The sequence below is a fragment of the Dicentrarchus labrax genome, unplaced genomic scaffold, assembly GCF_905237075.1.
Source record: "Dicentrarchus labrax unplaced genomic scaffold, dlabrax2021, whole genome shotgun sequence".
Lineage (NCBI taxonomy): Eukaryota > Metazoa > Chordata > Actinopteri > Moronidae > Dicentrarchus > Dicentrarchus labrax.
The window spans coordinates 7,415,951-7,432,014 of NW_026136724.1; the positions used below are offsets into that span (position 1 = coordinate 7,415,951).

A 16,064-nucleotide genomic window follows, 5' to 3' on the forward strand; every position below is an offset into this window, starting at 1 on the left:
TAAGAAAAAGAAAATGGCAACTTAAAATTGTTGCTGATGAATATTCTCTTGATCAACTAATCAGTTAATGGGCTAATTTTTGCACCCCTTCCTATTCTCCACATTTTAATGTTGACAAGTTTTAAAATAACCTTGCACAAATAAACCGTGTTTTCAAATGAATCAGCACTAGTGTAAATCATGAGCCTTGCTGCATTCAAACACAAGCACACAAGAAGTTGACGCAGGAAGTGTTTAAAGGGTTAGTTCCCTTTTTTTAAGTGGGGTTGTATGAGGTACTTACCCATGGTGTACTACCTACAGTGGGCGGCGGTTGGCCAGGCCCCAGTTTGTTGTGTTATTTGGTGCTTTAACACATTAGTTCAGATCCAAACTAACGGCAGCGATAGACCAGCAACTCCCGCGTGCTGCGAGGTAAAATTACTGTTTTTGTCTAAGGAGTCTGGTGGCTTTGAAGAGAGCAATATAAACGCTTCAGTTTCCCGCTGGAAAGGCCTGTCTTACAACAAGTTAAAGTAGTGAAATTATTCTAAATATAGCATCCAATTAAATTAACAGATTCTTTTTTTGGTGGGCTTTTTAGGTGCCAACCGCTGTCAACTTTACCAAATACACTAACAATGGATAATACCTCATACAACCCCACCTCAAAAAACCTGAACTATCCCCTGTAGCAGAAAAAGACAAACACAAGATGATACCAGAGTAAAACTAGCCAAATGCCTGTAGTAAATGGTCAACAAAGAAACAGGTTAATGTTGTTTATAGTCACTCAGCATTCAGAAACCGAGCGGCCTTTAGCTTTTACAGTCTGTTGGTACAAATAAACTGTTACTCTTTGGTCTCTTTTGTTAGGGTAACACTCCCGCTGATAACATCTTCCCCCATGGCAGTTAACTGGACATGCCAAACATTTTTCTAGGCTCTATCACCTGCAGCCGTACATACCTCGACCCTTGCCATTCATCTGTTTCAAACAACTCTCTGGGAGGCTCTTACAGCCTTTTCTGAAACAAAGTCCCACCAGTGAAAACAAACAATACCCCTCCCCAACCTCTCCCCTCAAATGTAAACTTATCAAACAAAACTCCATTTCATTGGATAACCCTTGAGTGATTTGTTTGTGCTTTGCCAACATCCTTATTGATGGTTAAATGGTTTATACACAGTTATTTCTTACACTAACCGCTGTATTTCCAGTGGAATCCAATCTACTGTAAGAACAGTGTTTATTCAGATATTGATTTTGCATTATGAGTTGACCCAGCAGTATCTCAGGTTGGATTTTCTGAATGCAAAACTCAGATGCTTTGTGGCTTTGGTGTAATTGAGCAATAGCCAGCACTGGGTACCGTTGGTGGAAGTCTACATTTTACAGCAGCGAGTTTCATTTATGAACATCAAAGCCTTGCAAGGGAAATGGACACTTCAGTCTGTAAATGACTCGTGAACATCAGCTACCAACGTCAATAAATAATGTCGCTCTCCTTCCTCTTTGCCGCTCTCGCCAGATCAGGTTGCGATGTTGTGAAGGCTCACTCATACTGAGTTCTACTCTAAGTGTCAACAGGAAGCCATTAGTGAGGTGACTCACTGCTGTGCCAGTAAACACATTTGCCAAGTTCTTTAAAAACCTTAATAAATTTGTCACTATAGAGTTTTATACGGGTTGAAGAAATACAGAATATAAGGAGTAGCTGCTGTCCTGTGTGAAGGCTGCAGAGTGCCAACACAATAACTGGGCTGGAATCAATAACTTCCAACATATATAAAATAATTTATCATATATGTTTGCATTTTCAATTCAATTTCATGTCTTCATTTATCATTCGGATCACTTTTTAGTAGTTATTATAGTTATAGTATATATACAGTTTATAGTCAGTATATATTTATGTGTCTATTCTAAGGGCTGATTCTATGAGTTATAGTGGCTACTTCTAGCCTCATTAGAAATGATCACAAAATGATAATTATAAAATATGATATAAAATTGAAATCTATCGATAAAATATACTGACATTTTCTGTACTTTTGTGGAACCATTACTCAGATCTTCAGTCCGACCTTATATTGTGGCGCAAGTGAAGTGTGACGCAAGTAAGGGCGGTTTCCCTGTTTCATCTGTTCGATGTGCGGGTTTAACCGATATTGATGCGGATCATGCATGTGTTGTAAATCATCTCATGGGATCAGCTAATCAAATCTTCCAGTACAGACTTGCGACTCAGTAAGTGAAACAAACACACACACACACACACACACACACACACACACACACACACACACACACACACACACACACACACACACACACACACACACACACACACACACACACACACACACACACACACACACACACACACAGGGAGATACAAGATGAGAGATAACAGACAGACAAACGGCCAAACGGGTTAGCAAAAAACTGCCTATTAACATTTAGGGTTGTGTATTGGTAAGAATCTTACAATATGTATCACGATACAGGGATTATGATTCAGTAAAAACTGTAAGCAAGGTGATATATTGTGATTTCTTTTTGATTTTTTTATCCAAATTTAGGAACACTGTTATAGTATAAAGAACACACCACCATATGCATAAAGTTTACTTAATGCCACCAGAATAGTGGGATTTGTATTCATCACAGTGACAGTCGCTGTAACATCAAACATCATAGCGGTCAGTTTATGTGGGTGCTTGCAGTTGGGGGTTTGTATCGATTCACAAAACATACTGTTAATATTCAGTTTCCTTCTAGCTCTGTTTTAGAGAACTATCAGGCATTTTACCTGCTAAATACTATATACTTTGCACTACAACTGAAATCCAAAATGGGCCAAAATGTGCACCAACATTTGAAAAACTGAAAATGATGATGAATAAGATTTGACTGAGGTTATGATTTTTTTGGAATAAATTCCTTCAAACCAGTGGAAGCTGCAGAAATTTGCTAATTATGCTAATGTAATGATAATTACTTTTAATGGTGGTTGCTTACACATTATAGGTACTGTAGAACTGGAACATTATCATTGGTAATTATACCTGGTTTTAAATGGGTGGATGACTGAATTCTGACAAAACATCTCTAACTTAACATAACTGCTAAAACCGGCCTGGTGAATGGTAAAATAATCCTCTGTGTATATCCCTTGTATTGCCCCTTTAATAAAAGTTAGAGATTATGCCTTTTTTTCCAGAGTTCCATACAGTGGGTGTAATCCACGCAAATCAGATTACGGGCTGTCTGCAGCAGCACTCAGTGTAGATACTGGTTTTGATTGATTGAACGTGATGACAATGCTCGAACGAGCCTCAGAACTCATAAGCAGCTTACACTGATGGGTTCGAATATGATGCTCCAATAAAGGAGCAGCTAAGGAGAAGGAAGCTAAGGCGAACTTCCAGACAAGCTTGACGAATTTGGTTTATGATCAACCATATAACCACATAAGTCAAACAAAGCAAAGTCACCGTTGAGTCATTACAATGTCAACACTTCTCTCTTTGTTTTGTAAGCCCAGATCCTCATCATGTGCCGTCTCCTCTGTGTCCTTCACCTGACACCACTGACTAAAAGAGCAGCTGACAGAGGAGTGCCTGACAGGCTGCGTTCACAGCCAGCATGTTGAAACACAGGTGAGGACCAAGTCATTTCATGCCACGGTGCCTTAAATCTATCATTTGTGGTGTCCACACCCCTAAGTCAGGTATCACTGCAAAGACTATTTGGGGCAGATTTTGCAACCAGCAGTACAACAGTTAAGGTGTCTGATAATAAGAAAAGTTTATTGATCCCTGTATGGAAATCATTCTTCCACAGAAAGGTCAAAGGTTAGCAGTTACAGACCAGTATGAAAAAAAATCACAAGGCGACCATGAATGTGTGTAAAAAATGCACTCACAAACTAACACTGCCATCCCCAGACGGCATTACAATGGCTAAAAACAAAAGACTATAGTCATTGATGAATGTGATGAATTTATTTCTTCGGTAAATAATGATAAAGACTTAAATGCATCACCAGCAACAGTAGTACAAAGTCACAGCTTAAACTGCTTGTTTGAATAACAAGAATTCTCTGAATGAAGTGGGGAGAATCATCAGGTACAAAAAACCACAGTTAAAAATACATTAACCATGGAGACACACACACACACACACAAACACACATTAATGCTCGTCCTTGTGTGTTGCTGGGCCGAGCACGCGGTTTGTTTTGGTCCAGTGTCCCCTGCATGTACTTGAGATGGCCAGTTGCCTTCACCTTGGTGAGTCTATTCAAACAACAGAGCTGAGCAGGAGTCCAGGAACCAAAATAGTCTCTGTATAATCAAATAATCTAACTGGCAAAAGCTCATCAGACTGGGTTACACAGTACTGAACTGCAAGAGTGAAACTCTGGGTGTGTGTGTGTGTGTGTGTGTGTGTGTGTGTGTGTGTGTGTGTGTGTCTGTGTGTGTGTGTGTCTGTGTGTGTGTCCTCCAAGGGCGTTACTTAGTACATTGGCAGAAAGCCTAAAAGACTTCATTCTTTGTAGCATGGACAGACACAGGATCTCAGGTTTGATTCACAACAAGGGCCACGCTGAGACCCCAGTGTTGAGTTTCAGGTAAGTTTCAGTAAAAGGAGGCACAGATGGGGGCAGCTAGGCTGGGGGCAGTCACAACTCATGCACATAGAGATATTAAGTCACTCATATAAGCTTATCCTGATGCAAGTTTCAGAAATCCTTGTGTTACAAGCATGAATTGACCCATCGCTACGCAACATGGCCAGTGTGTGTTGCACTTGCGCTGTCTGTGACTGACTACTTTGTGGCAACTTTGGGGCAGTGCAACAAGCTGTAAACACAATACTGACATATTATCCTGACATGGTGAACATTTTGGCAAACAGTTGCCCATTTACACATCCAGTAGACATGAAGCAACATTAGCATTTATTTGAAGCTGCGTTTCTATTCAGTATTCTCCTTTCAGCTTTGTTTTGGTCTCCACCTACTCCTGAGAAAAATATCTCGCCATTTGATTTCTAAATGTCAATATGTTCAACGGCTGGTCTCTTGTATGGTCAATAGGGTCGAGTGGGTTTAAGCACGCTTTTTTTTATTTATATATTTTGAAAGTAATTAGGCCACAGAATTGAATACAGTTAGACCTTTTGGAGACGTCCTTTCGTGGCTATTAAAACAGAAAGAAAAGAACTGCAAAGGTACCATTCAGAGAAAGAGAAATTCTTCCCTTCCTTTTTCTCCACTAAACAAAGCTGCCTTTTGACTATTTGCTAAGCGGAATTACTTTTTTCTACTTTCACTGATAGTCAAAGGTCGGGCAGTGAGGTTAATGTGGGCTTTTGTGAAGCTCTGTAGGACTCGAACTGTAGTGAAGGACAGCAGAAGGTTAGCTGACTGACAGCCGCTGGGGTGGGAACATGACTAAATCAGAGTTAGGGGCCGAGAAGACATTCACATTTATCCTGTATGAGATAAGCAACACATGTCTTTGAAAATACAGGTTCTGCTTCTACAGAATTATATTTGTCGAAACCGTAAGTATTCAATAGTTGCAGCTAAATGTCGTTCAGATAAATATTTGCTGTAAGCCCTGTCAGACTCAAACAAACTTGACCTCTACAGTGAGCGGCTGCCGGCATGACCCTCGCCACACCTACCCCCACCTCCACCCAAGCCTCATGGGACTTACAGTTATGGCAACGCAAGATTAGCTCTAAGGTAACCTTCGAGTAACACTACTCACTTTGTTTTAGAAAGGGTTCATCATTAACCCAATCAGCAAGTCTCCGAACCACACATTTCATTCCTATTATCAACATGACATCTAATCTCACTACAGCGATCCGGTAAACACACTTGCCCTTGGTCATGTGTACCAATCATGTGTCATGGAAAAATGCCACAGAAACAATGGCTTCCCCCGAAAGCTGCTTTCTGATCAAAAAGGCCACCAGGCAGGGGGTCTTCCCATAAATATACTTCGACTATAATACCCTTTCTACTCTATTGTCAGCCTCTGCGCTTTGAGGCCCATAAGCTCATTCCTGGGGACGAGACTTGATTAAAAAAACATTCAAGTGGTCTAATAAATTTCCATCAACAAACCTCTGACCACTAAGACTGGATTGCAAACCTCTGTAATTCTGCCTTATTTTCTTTTGGGACTTTGATTTAGTGACAGAAAAAGCACATTTATGCAGCACTGCTTGGCAGTTTGACGTCAAGACATGCCATTTGTAAAAAAGGACCACTGCAGCATGAAAGGATCTGTCAGTCGACACCTGCACACAACTACACCTCTGTGGACACAACAGCATGCTAGGAAGTCCTTCCATTTCACTTTTCCATGTGGGCTGCCAACACCCACATCCAACATCCAATCCAAAGCTCCAGCTCCGTTCCACTCCTCTGAATACGTCATGAAGGTCAGAGGCGCTGATCTCTCTTACTTTTTTTCAACATTTTGAGCCTCCAGCTTTCAAGACTTGAGACAAAAAGCCCAGATATTTGCTTACAGAGTACATTAAATATCAGCTAGCATTCGACGGAGCATCTTCAGAATGTGGAGTTAAACTCAAGTGCTTAATCCCACAAACAGTAACACGCTCCTAAAATTAAGGAATCAAAGCCACCTATGAAGCTTCATCAACAGGGAATCCAAGGAAGAAGATTTCTTAAATGTACCCACACAGTTTGATTGGCAGATGATCCCTGGGTGGTAAAGTGCTTAATTAAAACCCTGTCAATTACCAATTAGCAACTTCTCACTGCCTTTAAAGTGGGATGTGACTTTCAGTTTTTCCATTAAAAACCTACACTTCTAATTATAGCTATATGTTTTTATTTTTTGTGTGTGATAGATACTGAGAGTGAGACTTGTCAGTTGTCTCTGGTGGAGAAACTATGTTATGATGACACTAGTTCTAAATGAATTCAAACCTACAATTTTGTACCTTTATTTTATCCAATATCATCGTTAGACATGGGGTCAGATGTGGAGGGAAATCTGTTAAATACATCTTTACACAACAGGAAGAGGGCGCTGTTCTTCCACAGCAAACAAAGCTGAAGATTACAGAATTGGGTGGACTAAAGCAGTGGTTCCCTACCTGGGGGTCGGGATCCCCACTAAAGGGCTGCAAAGCTTTACTGGAGTGCGAGGGGTCTTCTTCATTTTTAGAGGCATGTAAGAAAGCTTAAATAATGTAAACACGGCCCTAAATCTCAGCATTTGGTTCATTGCTGTGAAGAATTGTAAATTGTTAACTATAATAATAATAATTATTATAATAATTATAATGACAGTAATAAGCACCAGTGACAAAATAACAATGTATTTGTCGAAAAAGAAACATAGAAACATAATGTCACAAATGTACCATGTATGTCACCAATAAAAAACATACATGATTATTAAAAATGATTTTAAAAAAAATACACAATGCAGACAGATAACTGTATAAAAAGGAAATCATCTGCCCAACACTCCTCCAAATCACAAACTTTTTGCAGTTCTTACAGTTACTGAGTTCACTATTTGGGTTCATTGTGCAGTTTTGAATACAATATGAAATATCCATAAAATATGTAATTTAAGCAGGGCTCATCTGTTTACTAAATGATAGAAAAGGGGCGCCCGGTTAGCTCAGTGGCTGGAGCTGGCGACCCGTGTGCCAAAAAAATTAACTTAAAAAAATAAATAAATAAATAAAAAATAATTATAGAAAAGACACCCTTCAAGAAAAAGATTGGTAACCACTGTACTAAAGGATGCCAATCATCTCAATCATGGACTCTTATATTTAATTGAATAATTAAATATATAATAATTAATTGAATTTATTGAATGCATTATTTTAATTCCCATTAAAATAATGCATAGAAATCTTGAATAACTTATTTGGATGTTGAGGTCTTTTCTATAGTTTCCAGGTCATTGTTCAATTGTTCAATTGTTCAATAGTAGCACGTGTTCTTAATATGGAGTACAATGCCTTTGCTTTGCATCAGGGTTTTGTTGTTTTCACACAGCAAGTTTGTGTCCACAACAAACTTCCCCCAGGGAACATGGAAAGAGGTCCTGATCCTGAAACCTGACCCAAACCTAAAAAAATACCCACAGAAATGTAGTCCATCCTCACCAACAACACTGAGTTATGACAAAAACGCTGACCATTAACACTTCCATAATGACACAGTATCACAGTTGAAAAAGGGTTTGGCAGTAATGTTCCTGCCCACACAATCTGAGGGGCCGCTGCTTTTGGGGGAAACAAACAGTGTGGACAATGATAACCAAAGCATGTTTAGCTTATCTACAAAATATGGCCACATAAAGCAGCAGTCACAGAGTAATCAAAGTTCACTTTGATAGAAGGTGATTGCAAGCTTTAACGCTGGTTTAAAAGGAACAGTTGGACATTTTGGAAAATACGCTTATTCACTTTCTCAGTGAGAGTGACTGATGACTGACACCACTCCCATGTGTGTATGGCAAATATAAGTTACCACCAGCAACTATACCATAAAACCACAAACGGTCATTAATCCAGTTCAGGCTGTGTACAGATTAAAACAAAGGAGATATAATGTGTTAATTAATGAGCTGAGGCTTTATGGAGGTAGCTGTTTCTTCCTGTTTTCTGTCTTTGTGCTAAGCTAAGCTTAAATCTTACTGCTCCCCATTTTTTTGTAAACTCCTTTACGTTAAAAGTTGTCATTCCAAACGCCTGCTCGGATGTTTAAGATAAGGAGAAATAAAGTCTCCTTGATTTCTTAAAAGAATATAAATAAGTGTTTAGGTTATTTTTAAAGCGGGACTAACTTTTCAGAGAAGAAATAAGTCATTCTTCCTCCTACAAAGGAAAAGTTATAAGAAATAAAACAAAGCCTGATTCATTTCAATACAATCATAGTAGCTAATGTTAGCCAGCTTTACTAGTACATTATCTGTATATGTTCAACAAATTAAATTATCTGTAGTTGTACTGTGAGTGGGCGTGGCTTAAACTGGAAGTGGGTGGGATTAACCAGACTTAAATTTAAGCCTCAAAATTGATATGGGTTGATCAGAAGTTTATTTATTAAAATAATTATAACGGAACTGCCTCAGTTTTTGAGTTTCAGAGCAATGTTTCTGAGCACAATTACAGAATAATATTTTTTATAGAACATATATTTATGAGTACTTATATTGACACACTGTACTCGTATCAGGTAAATCATCAGTACTGGATGCTCGTTTCCTCCGAGTACTCGCTCAGCCTTAGTAGACAATGCTGTTTAACTGACAATACTAGGTCAGTGCTCTGATTTTTTAAATCTTCTCTACATTATGTTTTAGCATTTAACCTAACATCTTGTTACAATTCAATATTGGTTCATTAGGATGAGTGTACCAAAGCCACAATTACTAGGGGCTAGTATAAACGTGCCTTAAAAGCCTCTGTAATGCTCTTCCACAGCAAACCAGTTTGGGAGGTCAATAAAGAATGATGGGAAATGTTTACTCCGTTTTCAAATACGTCATCTGATTACATGTCTGCCTGCCAGTTGAACTGTTCAGTCTAAATAAAATGTGCAGTGATACACTTTCCAAAGGAAACCAGCACAATGTGACATGTCAAGTTATTTATACAGCTCACCTGGAGTTAAACGTCCTCCCCTGGTGCCAAACCTACTCCTCATTAGTCATTAATCATTAAACTAGCGCTGATAATGGGCAATAAGTTGACTAAGGTGCAATACCTGGGTCAATGTGCCATACACTTGATCATTATGTTATTCTCGTAATTATTCAATCATTGCTTGTAATTATATATAATTAACTTCTGGAGGCCACAATCTTAAACTCATTACTATTTAATTTATGTCAACACATACTGTGGAATATGTTTACATTTACATTTACTTGGTATATAGGCTCTTATTATCTTATTATATCTCTTATTTCTATCTCCATTTTTATTTTTATCCTTGCTTTAACTTATATATATACCTTTACATACATTTCATCATTACATCATATATTCTGTATATTGTGTTAGATACTGTAATGTAAGTATTATTTCTATTCTTTAATATGTGTGAGTAGAACAAAAGTAACAAACAAATTGCCCCCCAGGGATCAATAAAGTATTTCTGATTCTGATCACTTATTATTATTATTATTATTATTATTATTATTATCATCATCATCATCATTATTATTATTATTATTATTATTATTATTATTATTATTATCATTATCATTATTATTATTATTATTATTATTATTATCATTATTATTATTATTATTATTATTATCGCTGTCATTCTGAGGAAACCTGTAGAAGTTGGAGCCCCATCAGGAAAACTAGAGCGCACAGGCCACACACACAGCAGAGTGATTCCTCAGCACTGCAGCCTAATCATATGATGCTGCTGATGTAAGGATAGGGACCGGATGAAGCCAGTCTAAATGCTCAGGGCCTACACGGACTAAACCGGGCGCTCTGAGTCAAAGTAGCTACAAAAACAATTCAAATTTCATCCAAATAATTTCCCCTCCAGGGACTGACCGCGTGGCCGCCCGGGCAGGGATACCCACCCGTCTCTCCAAAGGCTCCTGAACGCACCACAAAACCCCATCCAAACATCCAACAGGGGACACTCACGCATGCTAAGCCTTTCTCAAGATATATTTCTCATTCATGCTCATCCCCCTTGCATACCGCCGCGGCGTCCACAATACGCCGAAAGCTCGGTTAATCCTCCTGATCACCGGCAGCGGCGGCTCGTCTTTCAGCGACAAACAGGCATTAAATGTTACTTTACCTTTTTTTGGGGGGGATGGAGGTGTGCGTGTGTGTGTCCTGTGCAGGCTGCCGGCTCGGTGACCTTGGAGCAGAAAGATGCGTGTGTGTCTGTGTTGTGGACGGCTCTGTGTTTAAATTTCCTGAGTGAGCCGCTGCCTGACGTGGACGTGGACGTGCCGCGGGCTGCAGAGGGCGGCGCTGCCCGCCTCCCTTCTATTTTAGACCAGAGCCGCTCCGAAGGGTTGAGTGAGCCGTGCAGCACTCGGTACATCCAGGGTAGTGAAGTATCTCTGTTTGTGTGTGTGTGTGTGTGTGTGTGTGTGTGTGTGTTTGTTTGTGAGTGTGTCCCAAGCAGGCTATGAAAACGGTGGCAGTTATCTGATAAGTGCTGATAGAGCAGAGACGGGGGGGGTTGGGGGGTTGGGGGACACAGGGGCTGCAGCTGACCAGTGTTTACTTTCTGTTAACAGTTCTACCATATAATGGTGAGAGATAGCCATCACAACTTTCCAGGATCATGAAAAATGAATGATCAAAAATGCTTCCTTTGTTTGTGTAGGCTGTCTTCTTGTATTCTGAATATTAGTGACAACAGTAATTCTATAATTCAGTTGAACTTTAAGCGCTGAAAATACTTGAAGTGTCAGTTTAAAGGTCCAGTGTGTAAAATGGAATATAATATCCACATGTTTTCATTAGTGTTCAATCACCTTAAAACATGAATCATTGTGTTTTTCTTACCGTAGGATGATCCATGAGTGGGAGCAGGTCCTCTTCCATGGAGTCCGCCAAGTTGAACTGCAATGTTTCTACAGTAGCTCCAGATAGGAGAGTTGCCATAGTTTCTACATGTTTGGTTGAGGCGAGCGATTTAAGTTGACAGATACATTTGATCTCGATTAATCAACAATTGTTTCAGGTCTAAAACTCCAAATGTGATTCTCACAAGCAGAAATTAAAAGTATTAATGGTCATATATATTTTTGTATCATTTAATTATTAGAAATACTATTAATATTAATAGTATTATTATTATAATGACAAAAGGCTAAATATTCTGATGTGCTCGCTGCTGAAAGTGTACAGTTTAAACATTTAGCATAGCTGCAATAATAAAAAAAACTGAAATTGAAGTGCTGGAAGAAGCTGAATTTCCAGTTTAACTGACAGCATTGAATCAATCTCAAATTTCAGTTTCAGTGTGAGCACTGAGGGAAGCTGAAGTATCAGTTCCAGTGAAAGTGCTGAAAGGAGTCAAAGATTCTGTTAAACTTTGAAAGGTGAAGTGCCATTTGATGTTTAACCCCTAAAAGCACTTGAATTAATTAGTAGCCCAAGATATTAAAGCAGCTGAGATGTGACTTGAGGAGGAGAAGATGAAAGCAGTTGGTCAAAATAGATTGATTTTCTGTACATCAGCGTATCAGATGTTGTCTTTCTCCTAAATGTTCTGTGCGTGCATAAAGCCGCTGACATCAGAGCGGCAAACTCAATCTGGGTCATTTGAGCTCAATCCGCTGGATTATTGTGGAAGGGTCACAGTGAAGCCTGTGCATATGGTGAAAGTCTCTGGCCAAATGTGAAGAAGATATTTAACTGCCTACAAGAAAAATACAATGAGAGATGAAGTAACCGTGGAAAATACTGTGCACCACAGACATTAGGTAGCAATATAATAGCCTCATCCTCTGGGAATCCATATTTATCTGTTATTTTGAAGTACTGATATAGTCATATAAACCAGGATTAAAGAGATTAAGCATTAAAGAATTTGATTTAAAGCTAACAGTTAGTTGCCAATGAGGCTAGCCTTATTATGTGCTTCATTAGTCTTGAAAATACATTTGTGAGGATTGCATGAATGAATTTCTATCAGGATAATTATACTTATGGAAGAAGAAGTCACCAGAAAGACATTTGAGAAAGCTCTCTCGCTCTTACGGACACCACTGCTTCCAGCATTATCATTTAGACTGTGGTTGAATGTAACTGAGTACTCAAGTAGTGGACTTAAAGGACCAGTGTGTAGGATTTAGCGGCATCTAGTGGTGTAGTTGCAGATTGCGACTCACTCGCTTCCTCCTCCCTGTCCAAGCACAATGGTGGCAGCAAAATGCACGAAAAATGCTAATGCCAGTGTTTGGTTTGTCCGTTCTAGGCTACTGTAGAAACATAATGGGTCAACATGGCTGCTGCCTCAGAAGGCAACCTGCAGCATCTGTAGATAAAAACAGCTAAAAGTTAACAATTCTTATTATTAGGTGATTATACACTAAAGAAAACATACATATGAATATCATTTTCAATTTTATTACACACTGTTACACACTTTAAGTACAGTTTTGACATTTTAAATAAATATTTCCATTTGGCTCTGCATTGGTGAATTTCAACACTAAAATGCTCTTACATGTATATGTTAGTGATAAAAACGGAATAATATACTGTATAATAATCACACTATGAAATGAGTCATTCTGCATGAGCTCTTTTTGATACTTTAAGTAGGCTACATTTTACTGATAATACTTTGACTTGTAATGGAGTATTTTTTATCAGTGCATGAACTGAACTGCAAAGGTGCCAGTACCCTAATCCAACACAGCCCAAACCATAACATGATCCAAACCCTAATTCTTCTGGAGTTTTTAAAATCCATTTTAACATCTTCAGCAGAGATGCAGTTACACAGGTGTGTTTTTCCCCACCTATATTCCACAAAGACCCTACTCTCTAACGTTACATGGGTGTTTTCGGGGTAGACAAAACTCAGAAGTGTGAGTACCAGCCCTGTTCAGCGACTGATTTTTAGACCGGGATATTTCTACTAGTACTTGAGGATCTAAGTACATCCTCTGCAGTGAGTCTTTGCTCCTATGTCGAGTCTGGTTGTGGGAGTGACTCAATCATGTGAAAGATAACAATGTTAATTTTTTTTTCAGAAGGATTTGCAAGATAATCAGCTAGACAATCGCTGAGTCATTTCTTTAATTCCCTGGGTGAGTCATTTTCAATCTTATGCTGTGGTCTACAGTATGAGTAAACCTAGATCAAGAGCAGACTGACAGCAGAATAAAACTTACACAAGCATTTTGCTTTTTACTTTGCCAAATTTTTCTAGTTAGTTTGTCTGGGTTTAGTAGCTTACAAACTAAATAAATGATTCTCCTTCCTGTAACTGTGGCATGGGCTTCTCTGCCCTTTTCCTCTATGGTGTTTCTTGCCAGAAGGACACAATGAATAAAAATAGCTGCATTGGAGCATCAATCCAAACACCATTTTCTTTGTTTGGCTGCTTGCCTCTTTGTGTTTGAACTACATCTATCTTTTTTTACCCGTAATAGCCTGTCTTGTATTTTGCGGTGCTGCTTTGGTGAATTACGTCATTTTCAAGTGGAGAAATGAAGCAAACTAAAGGAGGAAACTGCAGTTTTCTGAGCTTGGAAGCTGTGGGCTGTTAGAGTGAAAGACCATCATTAAACTTTTATTCCTAAATTGCTTCAGTAGCAGAGTTGCTGAATATAACTCAGGGGTGATGCTCTCTCTTCTTACTTCCTGTGCGGGGTATTTGCCATTACATTTTGATGTCCCTAAAATGTGAATTCACAGTAACAGGGAATCATAGCATGTGGCCAAATGACACACAGGTTATTACCTCTTCCAGGATACATATCCCGGGCCAATTTAAAGGTATAGTTTTAAAAAAACTTCACGTTTGTCAGCAATGGAGTACAAAATGATCCTAAGAATCTTACAGTTTGAAGATACATCAACAAAGAGTGGGTGAAACCAAAGTCATTTTATTAGATATCGCATAAACAAGAGTTCATGTGTTACCGTCTGATTATGGAGGCTCCATAAAGGCTGGAAATCCTGAGTTTGAATTTATTTTTTCACATTTTTTCACATTTTCTTAAAGGACCAGTGTGGCATCTAGTGGTGTAGTTGTAAATTGCAACCAACTGAAACCCTTCGTCTCAACCGTGGACTTGAAACTTGCGTAAAACAGGAACGGCCCTATCTAGAGCCAGCGTTTGGTTTTTCTGGTTCTTGGCTACTGGAGAAATGTGGCTGTTCAACAATGGCAGACTCTATAAACAATAACAGCACATTCTAATGTAACGGTTCTTGTTTTCAGGTGAGTATACACTAGTGAAAACATACCTATGAATATTAAATTCAATTTCCGCCAGTAGATCCTCCTGGACGTTACACACTGGATCTTAAATTCACTGAATTGTTTTGCTGTTTTTGTGAAATATATGTAACGCATTTACCCACATGGTGCCCCACTCTGCCCTAAAACAGCTGTCTACACGTTTTGATAATCTGGTTTCAGTCCAGAGTTTGAGTGCCCCGTGCTGGTCCAAGTGTTGCTTCAGAGACTTTGCCATACTGAGAAGTATAAAATTTCTTCGAGAACTGCGTTTTAGCTAAACATAAGTGATTTAGCAGTTCTTTGAACCAGTGCACCTGCAGTTGCATAATTACATTATGTTTTTACTCCTGCATATCACTATAAATGTCTCAGTTGCTGACTGTTGGGTTAAAAAGAAAGATACTTGCCCTTGCATGGGTATGTCCACACTGACTAGTGTCCTTAATGTTAATGACGATGCGTTCTACAAATACTTAATTCAGTTAATTTAAGTGAGTTAAATAATTAAAATAAATGTAATTTAAAGCTGTATGAGATTCACTATATAGTCACTAAGATTCCACTATTCAGTTGGTAAAATAGAGTTAAATTTTCTTTTGTTTGGTTTATTTGACAAATCCAAGAAGTGGGACTCAGTTGCACACATGTGGAAAATGATGGTGTCTGTGAACTTCCAAGTAGCTAGTGAAAGACTTTCAAGTCAACATTATTACTTATTTAAAGTTTTAGGTTAAGTTACACCACGTCACATGACTTACGTTACAAACTTAAGGTCCGGTACCCCTGTAGCTGTAGTATAGGGTCTCCATGTGTTTGTACATGTGGTAAAAATTTTTATAATCGGGCACTGTATAATGGCAGCTTATATAAGTGTGTTTATAGACCGAGGGTAACAGGGTATTAAATGGCATTTCATTTCTTTAGATTTACACTGTGTCTCTTCACCGGATCTTTTATAGTTTTTGAAAACAGATTTATCATTTTCCACACCAGACCCCTGTCTAATGACTTTTTTCAATGAAGCTTTCCAGTATCAAATGAAGTCACTAGGGCTGTATAACACTTCCTTCACTTGGTACTTTCATC

General features: G+C 38.7%; 1 protein-coding gene across 1 annotated transcript in view; it reads right to left on the reverse strand.

The window, feature by feature from the left end:
- The window catches only part of LOC127359009 (monocarboxylate transporter 2), a 31,077-nt gene extending 19,442 nt beyond the window's left edge, over nt 1–11,635 (reverse strand). The window contains exon 1 of the mRNA XM_051392635.1: nt 11,561–11,635. The gene's annotated coding sequence lies outside the window, so the exon portion shown is untranslated. The remainder of the gene's footprint in view (nt 1–11,560) is intronic.
- Between the last annotated feature and the right edge of the window lie 4,429 nt (nt 11,636–16,064).